The 12500-nt window shown below is 39.6% G+C and overlaps 1 protein-coding gene across 1 annotated transcript in view; it reads left to right on the plus strand.

The window, feature by feature from the left end:
* The window catches only part of LOC137997303 (clumping factor A-like), a 107190-nt gene that overhangs the window by 30465 nt on the left and 64225 nt on the right, over positions 1–12500 (plus strand). The gene's annotated exons all lie outside the window — the stretch shown is intronic.

Raw genomic sequence — 12500 nt, forward strand, 5'->3', positions numbered from 1 at the left:
CTCGTCTTGGAGAATAAAATCTTCAAGAGTTTGGGCGATATGTGATCTTTGTTTTGAATTCGCTCATTTATTGTCAAACTTTATAACACTTGACAGAAAACGAAATTTACGAAAACCCGGTATCTTGCCATCACTTGACACAGATGCTTCACTGTTTGGCAAGTAAACACGCCGCGGTAACTTAATCACGGCGCCCGCTGAATTCCAGCGATGTCACTTTCGATTTTGCGATTTATTTGTGCAACCAAAAGTACAATAATAAATTTATTATTGTACTTTTGGTTAAAATTGAATGTAGAAAAAAATCTCCCAAAATGTTTGCCGCTGATCGTAACCTTTTATATTCTATATTCACGGTTCAAAATTAATGTTGTTTTCATGTCGTAAATATGTTATTCTCCAGCGACCGTCCTGGAAACTTCCTTCTGCTCTTTCTAAAAACTGTGTATCAATATTTATTTACATTTGCATCAATATTTGTTTTTGCAAAAAGCAAGCTAACAAAATCTGTACCTTGCTGAGTTCGCATTTGTTAGCGTTAATAGTATTTTCGGTCCAATTCTTCTGCTCTACGAAGGGGTATATGTTTTGGGTCACCCATCCAGATACTAACACCGCCGGAGAGGGAAAAAGCTTTAGTTTCGTCGTACGAACGTGTGAGGACCTGTGAGCGAAAGGGCCTCTGCTGGTATGACTTCTGGGTGACCCCTTAAATGAAAAATATTGTCTGGAACGGTGCACGTACCACAGGCAACATACATACATACTTAATTGCAACCCAGTGTACCCTCACGGAGGGTCTAGTTTCATTGAAAATTGAAATGATTTTAACTGTTATACAATACACTAAAACATTGATAAGCACATTTTTTTTCTCTTGTATATGCATGCAAATCGTATCAAGATTAATGTTTAAACTCCTTCAAACCAGAGTGCTTGTGATTTTTTTTTTACGAATTCAAATATGGAATAAAGAATGTCCAAAACAGCCGTAAACGTTTTTAGCCGATTCCCATCCCGCATTGTACCAAACTATTTCCTTCAAATTCCCATTATTTTTTGTTTCAACGGGCAACCTAGTTTTCCTACAGTCCACCCCCTAAACCTATAATTAATGACTGAACGAATCCTAAAAATATAGTGTTATATGTGTGTTGTATCAGTTAGGTGGCAGGGCAATGATAGAATGTAGTGAATGATCTATACGAAATGAAAATATAATTTTATTCTTTATTTCGTGGATCATCTTCATAGACCTCAATTTAAATATGAAACATGAAAGTGTTCCTCTGTGACTGAAAACGTGCAATCCAGGTGCACTTGATCAATGCTAATTATCCACTCTAATGATTTTGATAACTCCACTCAGTTCGCTATATTTGCATTCGACGTGAGGAGAACGCGATTCCTAATGTTGGATATCCTGTGGTATCTTGGGATACTACGCATCGGTTTTCGTCGTTTGTCTTCTTTTCATCGCCATATTGAATTACGTCATACGTGCACGCCCAATGATTGGTCATCACTTCTTTCCATCCCTCAAACTGACATTTGCCTTTTTATTCAACTTATACGACGTACAGTCTACTTTAGACTTCAAATCTACTTCAATGAAACAATGATTTTAAACAAGCTGAAAAGATTCACAATAGGCGAGGCAAAGAGTTGAACCCGGATCGATGGCTTCACCTTGCAGTTTCCGATATCCACTAGACTAACGAGACAACCTACTGGAAAATCAATTTTTTTTGAGTATTGAAATAGTAGTACTCAGCAAAACAATTGAACGTTAACCGTCTTCAACGGGGTTTTTAGACCTAAATACTGTAGATCAGGGCGGCATAGCTTAGAAACGCTATTTCCTGTTGAACTAAAGCTGTAATTCTGCCTGTTTTCATTCTTTTTAGAGAGGTAAGCTTGTCAATATTGACATTGGATATTGCGTCGTGTAATTGTTACGAAATGTCCAATGTCAGTTTGACGGATGGAAATTAGTGTTGACCTTAATGATTTCAGTTCTAGTCGGTGTTGTATGAACCATCATGGAAACCAAATCAAATTTCACCATAACATTAATTAATGACATCTCGTATCTGGCTTTAAATTTAACAACCCAAAACGCTGACTGGGCTTGAGAAAACAAAACTATCCCACAATTGTGCGTCAGCTACTCATGAAATTATTTGAGCGGCACTTTAATTTAACACATTATCCCTCGTTTGATCAATGAGGTCTGGGACTGTGGCTAAGTATGCAATTGATACACCGAAACAGTTCCAGCTGCCTCAAGAAGTAAATCTAGTATTAGGTGTTCACCTATGGATCTGTCAATTAACAAATTTGGTCCTTTACAGAATTTGCCTCATCGTTTTTTTAATAAAGAAACTAGTCGGCGCTTATGAGAGGCGGCTGCAATGGAAGGTTCGATTGTCATTACAAATAATCGCGAATTTCAAGTTTCGATTATAAAAAAAATTGGTTCCTACTTTCTCTTAATGCTAAGCCAAAAACAAGAAGATATGCCATTACCTCAAAAGATCAAATGCTGCAATATTGTCTGTTCGCAGTACTTTTAAAGCTGTTCGTGTCTCCAGCATGCAGAGAAGGCGTAGAGACTAACTGAAGGCAACTAGCCACATACTTTTGGTTGATGGATTCTACTTCTGTTGAAAAATTCTGAGCAGTGAGAGATTTGAAACACCGTTCACGTGACTTTTGGCTTTCTAATAGCCTTTCCATAGCTTCGAAGCTCCACTATACAATACAATACAATTTTATTTCCCCTTTTCTATTTGCTAATGACGTTTCTATTATGTTAATTTAAAAGTGCTTGGGCATGGTAGCCAAATAAACAGTTGACCCACATGCAATTTCTAAAACGTGCAACTTTTACATATTGTTTGGATTTTTTGTTCCCCTTTACAGTGAATTTTGTTTATGTGGAAACGAGGTCATCCACGGTATCCTACCACGGATATTTTAATCAAATCATCAAACTAAGCAGTAAAAGATAAAGATGTCCAAATCTTCATTTCTTTTTGTGTGTCTTTGCTGAATGGTAGACCTTTTTACGGGTTTTTCGTCTTGCTTCAAAGGGCTTGTTAGGCAGCTGGCCTTTGGCTTTCTTGCTTTTTCCTTTCTTATACTCATCGAGAGCCTTATTATATAATATATAACTTGGTATTTTCTTTGGCTTTTGTTGGACCAGTCATGCAATGTATGTACTGTAAGCGTGAGAAGCTTTTCTAAATAGTTGGTAGCCGTTTTTGTAGGATAAGCGACCTATTATTGATTTATAGTATTCAATTAACTTCTGCATCCATGGAAATATAGAAACAGACATAGTGTATGCACAGAAACATGGGAATCGGTTTCCCAAACAATTGCTTCATTATCCTTTAGCGTACTTGTGAGTGTTTTTTTTTTTTTTTTTTTTTTTGCGTTGGTTTTAACAACCATTACATCACATTTTCATTACAGTATCTAAAAGTGTTGTCAAAAAGTGTTGCTTTCCCCGGCATTCATTAATTTGCTGCATTTGTTAATTGCCTTTATCAAGAGAGGATGAGGTAAGAGAAATCACGGATCTCCCATATATGGGCCTCTCCCAATGAATCTAATTTTAGCTACTTATGTATTTTTAGAGAGACACCTGATTGACAAGTTGCAATGATGTAATGAAACTTTAAACATGTGCGGCATTGGGAAGGAGAACTTAGAAAAAAAGCTTTGCTAAACTAAAAAATATATACAAAAAAAACTATGATGGGGCATGGGGATCCGTTCTTTAATCTTATCGTCACTTGTCTTTACCTAACCGTGAAAAACGAAAAGGAAGGCAGCAACCTGAAAAAGAAAAAAAAAAGGACGGTAGTCAGTCTACATTAGCTTTCTTTATTCTGATAAACAGCCTTGTTGAGTTTGTATATAGGGCAAAAGTAAAATTTTGCGTCTTGTTATATAGGGGGACTTTCAAATAACAGTAGATGTAAATCCTGTCTTTCATTAAAATGGTACAAGTATTTGAGTCAAAAGAATTACCAGAAACCCAGGGTTTTTTTCTTTCACGGGCCTCTTCAGTTAGTCACAACTATGGAATGCACAATTAATTCCCATTCTACACCGTCTCCAATCCAATTTCAGGATACAACTAAGAATTGAATGCTTTTGTGGTGGTTTTGTGGCTTTCCCGACAGTACACAACAAGGGCGCCTTCACATGTTACCTTTGTTTTCAGGTTTGTTCTCAGTCGTCAAAAACTTCATAGCCATCAAGGTATTCGTCACCTGCGTAATCCAAGCAAAGAAAAAGGCATCATAATTAACGTATAATGACATCGTGATGCAGTCACACCATACGGCTCCACTTTGACAATAATCATTCTCGTATCCTTTGGTCAACCCATTGGTGCTTTGCAAAATTGGACGTCTTTACTTTTACTGGTCCTCAGATAATTAAATGGGGCTAAAACAATGAACAAAAAGCCTCTGAAAGCGTCAGACTCTTCTTATTTCACTCGATCTTTTAATAAACCAATGAAAAGTGTTTCCTTTGCATAAAAATCGAGTTATTTTAACTCCTTTTTGTCTTTCTCTGGCATCAATAGACCATTTTCTAACATGTCAGGGGTGGATGCAGGATTTTATATGAATGATTTGCACCAACTAAACTAGGGGGGTTTGGTGACATGCTCCCCCAAGAAAATTTGAAATTTAGTGCTCTCAAAATGGCATTTTTCTGCATTCTGATAGCACCTCAAGCCATTCAGACACATAAGCAGCACCTCCTCCAGAAAGGCATAATTCTGTCTTAACAGTAGTTGGAAACAACTCTATTGCTTACTTTCATGTTATTCTGGTTTGTCTGATAAAACCACCAGACAAACCAGAATAACATGAAAGTAAGCAATAGCGTCATACTGTGTTTGACTATACAAAGTGTTAAAAAGGGTTGACAGGCCTACACGACTCCCTTGTACGTGGTCTGGTTTCTGTTGCCTTTTGTCATAATTTTGCTCTCTTGAGTGAATGGACACCTCTTTCAGGCGGTTCCTGTAGGATTCATTTAGCAATGGTTTTTGCCCTATGAGGCTTTACATTTGAATCTCTATACTGCTGTGTGATACTTTTTCTTCCAAGAAAATATTTGGTCTCGATAATAATGTTTTTAGTTTCTTGGTGTTGATTTTCTCAGCAGTAATCTGAATGTGACCCGATGTGACCTTATGGTCTCACGTTTTTCTATGCTCGACCGATTTGTTTATCGGCGGTAGAAGCGAGTGATCTTCTGATTTTAAATGTTTGACCCGGACCCGGGTTCACTTTGTTTTTGAACGCTTGTTACATTTTTCCCTGTATCAGTGAGATAGCTGGCTTTTTATAGACTTTGTTTGCCTTTTTTCTGCGTTTTTTAAGTTGTTGATCTGTTGATCAATTGGGACCGATTCTCAAAAAATTATCCATCGCAATCACTGAAAATTTATCCATCACACATTTCCGGCCGCTCGCATGTGTGGTAAAACGTAACATGGCAGACGTCCACAGTGTGAGTGGAGTTTTGTACACTTTGCCGAGTTTATTCGAATGTCGTCCACACTGGACTCCAAAGAAAACACACGGTAAACAAAATGCACCATCGAGCCCCACACAAAATGACGCTTAGAATTCGAACATTCCACTGACACTGGGAAATCAAATAGCTCAAGATCATCTGGTTTCCACACATTCTCTACTGATGAACTTGAGCTTGTCGTGGTCCGAATACGAGCTGATTTCCTTGAAAACCAAGCCAATATCATACTGAGAATAGTCCTCCTTCCGACAAACTGGATCGCCTCAAAGCATGGTTTATAAATCAAAACTATTCTTGTCTTTCCTTTCCGTAGCAAGTTATCGAATTCAACAAGTGAATTGTGAGGGAGAGGCTCCTCTTTATATATGATTGTCAGTAGTTTGCATGGTAGTTTGCGACCTGAATAGCCAATCATAACCGAGTTTGACTAGTTTGCAAGACAATGCGAGTGATTCTGACCAATCGAAGTGGGTTTTGAGTGATTTGTGAAAAGATCCATGTACACCCAGTCCCCACTCTCTAGGTAGAAACTTTGTCCGGTCGTGCCTTCGAATATTTTTCGCGTTGTTCTCGGAAGTATCGACAAAGGACGAAACCATGCGAACGGAGATTCGTCCAATTTGCTCGGGAGGAGGTCTGGGTTTGCTGTGTGATCGAAGGAACAATTTCTCCTTTGTTTTATTTCATAATAAACAATAAAACAAGAAGGATAATTGATTTCGTGAACTGCAATAAAGAGCTGAGAAATAAGGTTTGGAAGAAATTTGAGTGATTTCGGCAAATCACTTGAACTACTCTGGATCCACCCCTGCATGTGGTATTTGTTCCGTTTGATGTTAAGCATGAACAGTGACACAGAAAGCCCAGGGTTTCTGGCACCCACCGAGAACTGTGTCCGAGATTGAACGACTTTATTTCGTTTTTTACAATGCAAGGAAATCAATGTTGATTGATCTAGAGCCTAGAGGGTGCCACAAGCTGATAGGTAGATCACTACCGTGACTATACCTGCCAACTTTTTCTGAGATATAGGCGTGAGATTTTTATCCTGGGAGTGCTGGGATTTTTGAAGACGACACGATCATTTCCGAAGATTTCCGAAGGTTTCCTAAGTCTTCCGAAGAACTCCGAAGTCTTCCGTATAAACGCTAGCTCGCTTCTAGTGCTTTTCACTTCAAAAATCAGAGATCGCGAGGAAGGTATTGTCATTTATTCAAGTTTTCAACCCGCAGGCGTAAGACTCACGCCTAAGGCGTCAGAGTTGGCAGGTATACACTACACTGCGCAGAAAAAATACCATAGCTTTTCCCGTTGCATTTTGACGTAACCAAAACTCAGCAAGGAAATGTTTTTTAGCAGGTCCTTCAACTGAATGTCTTTTTTTTCCCTTTCTTTTCTTTTTTTTAATCCCAAAAAGAAACAACGAAAGTGTAACCCCCTGTAGGACGGAGTCGAAATCGACTCAATTTTGGTAGGATTTGTTGAATATCGATCGCTGGTGAAAATTGGCGTGTTTACTGGGGCGATGTGGCCCCAGTTTCCCTGAAAAACTTGACTTTGTAGCTTTCATTAAGCCTACACAACAGGCATTCTACTTCAGGCAATTTGTAGCCATGCGAAGCCATGCGAAGCCATGCGAAGGCAAAATTTTCAACCGATCGCGGAGCGCTTTTACTAAAGTTTTTCAGCCATAAAATAACACTGCAGGCATCGGAAAGGATAAAGAAAACGATTTAGGTTCATGTGATGGAATTCCAAGCCTTGAAATCGCTGAAAAGGTAAGATTATTTTCGCAGCCGTAAACTCGCCACGAGTTGTTGTCATTCTACCTCATCCTAGTCTACGTCACAAGGAATCACGTGAGATTGCGCGAGCTGTATGTGCGACCCGGCAACTGCGAAAAATTGAAAGTGCCCCTCGTGAACCACGAACTATGGGGCAAACTCAAACCACCAGTCAAATCACAGGACTTGCGACTCGCAAATGTCCAACAAACCGTTGTGAAAGCCACCATTGCGCTTGCAGAGGCAACTGAGGAAATAAGTAAAGTCAAATGAAAGATGGATGAAAAACCAAAAATTATTTCCTCTTTGACTGATTCGCCCGCTTTGCTGGGACACGCAACTTATGAGCTTTCATTGCGGCGACGGGATATTATGAGACCCTCAATAAACAAGGAGCTTCGTGCCCTTTGCAATTAGCAAATCCCAGTAACGGATTTCCTCTTTGGAGATGATGTCCAAAGCAGTTTAAAAACAATAAAAGAGTGCAACAAAATTGCCAGCTCTGTCAGTCAAGGGCATGATTACAAGCAAGGCTACTCAGGAACTGGACATCAAAGGCCCCGTAATAGCAAGCCTTTTTTAGGGCATCGCAAGAGCTACAACTCGCTCAAAAAGAAACCATGGGCCTTAAAGCAGAAGAGGGAGGACACCAAGTGAGCCTAACTACAACATTACAAACAGTTATTCACGATGTAAGTAAATTTTAAACCTTATTACGAGTTATGATTACTGGCTTAGAGCAAAATGTTAAATGCTTTAAAGCAGGTAACCTTACCAGTTTCCTTTCTAAATGGAGAACTCTTACATCTGATAGAGAAATTCTAGATATGATAACCGGCACAACTATTGACTTTAGGTACCTGCCAGTCCAACACGGGCCACCGGCCATTCGAGAGTTCTCAGATACTGAGTCTGAAACAATTTACACTGAGATCGAAAAGCTTTTAACAAAGGTGTGATTGTCAGAACTGTCCGGGAAACTGATGATTTTATTTCCCCCATTTTTCTGAGAGAAAAGAAAGATGGATCACACCGTATGATTTTAAACCTTAAAGCACTAAACAAGAGCATTGTTTATCACCATTTCCAAATGGATACTCTTGGTTCCAGGCGCGTAGCGTCCTATACGCATGACACACGTGCGTACTTGAAGTGACCAGAAAATTTTGAAACTTTTAGCAATTGTTTCTTTTCCTACATTTTACTTATACGCAACCAAGATTTCGTGATGAAAGCACCACTTTGATTAAATCCTAAGAACTAAAACAAAAGCTATACCATGTTCTAACTTAGTTTTGCATTGTACCTTTTTTTTTTGCACTAACAATGCAGTGTTGTTTGGCCAGCGTGCAACAAAAAGGCGAGGTTGCAAAGGAGCGACGTTCCAAGAACGTTCGTGACAAAGACGCGACGTTCCGAGAACGTTCTTGACAATTCCAGTCACGCTAGCACAACCAAAACTCAAAATAAGGGCAAGACGCTTTGTTCTTTGCTTGTATTCACACAACTATTTCGACAAGAAATAAAGAACGCAGTATTTTTCGCTCAGTTTACTTAGGTTTCTAGCTCATATATGTACTTGTGCGTACTTGAAAAAATGACCACGCTACGCGCCTGGGTTCAGTAATTAGACTAATACGTCCAAATTGCTTCATGGCCACCATCGACCTCAAAGATGCCTACTATTTATTCTTTGCCTGTGTCGGAGAAACATAAAAAATATCTCAAGTTTCACTGGAAAGGAAACTTCTACAAGTTCACTTGCTTCCCTAATGGGTTATGTTTCTGCCCTAGGAAATTCACAAAGCTCATAAAGCCAGTACACTCTTGTCTTAGGTTACAAGGCCACATCTTGGCAGCTTACATTGATGAGAATTACATTCAGGGTGATACTTATACCGAATGTCTAACTACTGTGCTTGAAACATTAAAACTGTTTGTTGACCTGGGATTTTGTCCTCGCCCTGAAAAATCATGTCTGATACCATCCCAGGAAGTTAATTTTCTGGGAGTTATGCTAAATTCCATCACAATGGCTGTCAGACTGACCATGGAGAAAAAACAAAAAGTTAAGAATGCATGCACAGCACTGCAGGAGAGGTCAAAATACATTATGCTGGAGGTTGCAAGTGTCATAGGATTACTGGTCTCAAGTTTCGCTGCTGTTATGTATGGGCCATTGTATTACAGAAAACTAGAACAAGAGAAATCTCAGCTATCAAAGACAATAATGGCAACTATGAGGCCTTTGTGTCACTCTCCACAGATGCCAAAACAGAACTACAATGGTGGATCGAAAATATTGAAAACTCATTCAACGTTATAAATCATGACCCCCCATCACTAACAATTAGCACTGATGCATCAAAAATTGGATGGGGAGGTGTTTTCAAAGATCTGACTTGTGGGGGCCACTGGACACCCCAAGAAGCTGAAGAGCATATCAACTACCTAGAATTAATGGCAGCCTTCTTTTCACTCCAAGCTTTTGTGACAAAACTAAATAAACATGTCAGACTGAAAATTGATAATACAACAGCAGTGGCAGCGATAAATAACATGGGCACTAATCACTCTGTACAATGCAACAAAGTGGCTTTAGATATCTGGTGCTGGTGCATGGCTAGAAACATCTGGATATCTGCAGAAAACATACCAGGGAAAAGTAATGTAGCAGCTGATAGACAGTCAAGGGAAATAAACACCAATACTGAGTGGATGCTGAACCCCACTCTCTTAAATAAAGCCCTTGATAAGCTGCAAGCTCGCCCAGATGTTGACATGTTTGCGTCGAGACTCAATAAACAATTCCCAAGATATATTCCCTTCCGACCTGACCCTGGAGCATACTTAGTAGATGCTTTTTCAGCTCAGTGGAATGAACTAAATGGTTATTATTTTCCCCCCTTCAGTGTGATTCCAAAGGTTCTTCAAAAACTGGAACAAGACAAAGCCAAGGGGATAGTGGTGATCCCCAGATGGCCAACTCAGGTGTGGTACTTAATGGCTATGAGAATACTGATAAGCTGCCCAGTCCTTCTGCAGCACAATGCCGGACTACTTTTGTTACCCAGCCACCCACAGAAAGTACATACATTACACAAGAGACTGGACCTTCTCATCTGCCACTTATCCGGGAACAGTTGCATGCAAGCGGCTTTTCACAAGCAGCTTCAGATATCATCCTGTGTTCCTGGAGAAACGGGACAAAAAAGCAGTACCGAACGTATCTTTCGAAGTGGGGAAATTTCTGCAGCTCAAAAGGGATCAGTCCAGTTTCAGCTACTGTAGCTCAAGCAATAAACTTTCTTGCAGACCTAGTCAAGTCAGGTGTTGGCTATAGTGGAGTTAATACAGCAAGATCAGCCATTTCAACAATACTTGTCATTAGTGACTCTGCTGCCTTTGGTACACACCCATTAGTAAAGCGATTTCTAAAGGGTGTTTTTGAACAGAAGCCCTCATTACCACGTTATGAAACCATCTGGGATGTCAGTCAAGTATTAACTCATCTTGGTTCCTACCCTTCTGTTGAGGACATTTCACTTAAGATACTTACATTTAAAGTTGTTATGTTACTAGCTCTGTTAACTGGTCAGCGAACACAAACCATTCACTGCCTAGATGTTAAACATATGGACATGTCAGAAAAGAAATGTATTTTTTATCTGACCAGCCTCCAGAAGCACTCCCGACCAGGGAAACAGCAGAAGCCTATTGAACTTGAAGCTTTTGACCAGGGCCCGGTTGTTCGAAAGCCGATTAACTTAATCCAGGATTAGCATAAACTTTGGTTAAATGTTTTCAACTTTTAAGCGCATCTTTCTTTTGGTTATTTTTGGTTTTCAAGATTGACTTCCCCTAATGTAAAATTTTGCCAAATATCAGCGTTGTACAACATTTGGGAGTAGAGAAATAAACTCCTTGGTAATTTTTTAAATCTGGGGTTAGTGTTAATCGGCTTTCGAACAACCGGGCACAGGAGCCTAATTTACGTGTTATTCGTCATTTGAAAGCATATGTTGATAAGACTAGTGTTCATCGGGGTGACACTAACAGAACTCAGTTACTGTTGAGTTTTCAGAAACCATTTAAACCTGTTAGTAAGGACACAATTTCACGTTAGATCAAAAATGTCTTGAAAGCTGCGGGCATAGATACCACCAAATTTGGGGCCCACAGCACTAGGGCAGCATCCACCAGTGCTGATGCCAGGGCGGGAACGCAGCAACTTCAACTTACAGGTAAGTCTCGTTTAAACTTAAATTACACAGGATTGTGTTTTTGCTCAAAGTATTCGCTTGTTCTTGCTTTAAATCTTACATATTTACCTTGATTACATGTCCAGCGAATTATTTTATCCTCTGGGATGAATGTTCCGTCGAAAAATCGGTGATTTGGGTGATTTTTACCCTGGCTGCCAGAGGTTTTTCTCTCTCAGAGCGATGGAATAAGCGAGGAAAAACCTCTGGTACAGGCCATTGAGAACCTCAGTTCCATGCCCCATTTGATTGACATCGAGAAAACTCAGTAAATTGATACGTGATATAACCAATCAGCATCTTCGATTCCCACGGTACATTCGTCTTATTTACTTCGATGTCAAATTCAAAAATTCAATGTTTCATATAAAACTTCCATGTCGAATATGAAGATAAAAACTCAAATTCCGAAGTTGAATTTTGGCGGACATATACGAAAATCAAAAAAAAAAAAAAAAAAAAAATAGAACACTGAACTTTTTCTGCTTTCAAAAAACTCTGCAGCGTTTCGATTATGGCCATAGTGGGCACGAGAAATCAGGTTGACAGCAATTAAACCAATCAGAGTACTCGTTAGAACTGACAAGTTCCTGGAACCAATCGAATTGCTAGGGTGAAAATCTGACTTTGGGAATATGAAACGACATCCCATTGGACCGGCCTTCTCAAAGAACTCGACTGCCTGTACCAGAGATTTCCTCGCCGCTGCGCGACTCGCTATTCCGTCGCTCTAGGAGAGAAAAAAGCTCTGGCATCCAGGGAAGGTGATTTTTGGCCAACAGAGGTCAATTATTCGTAATGTGATCAGTCTCGTTGCCGTTAGCAACGGGTCGCAAATTTGACACTTTTATCGGATTATCATATTACGCATTATCACTAATCG

Source organism: Montipora foliosa, chromosome 3 (genome assembly GCF_036669935.1).
Source record: "Montipora foliosa isolate CH-2021 chromosome 3, ASM3666993v2, whole genome shotgun sequence".
Classification (NCBI taxonomy): domain Eukaryota; kingdom Metazoa; phylum Cnidaria; class Anthozoa; order Scleractinia; family Acroporidae; genus Montipora; species Montipora foliosa.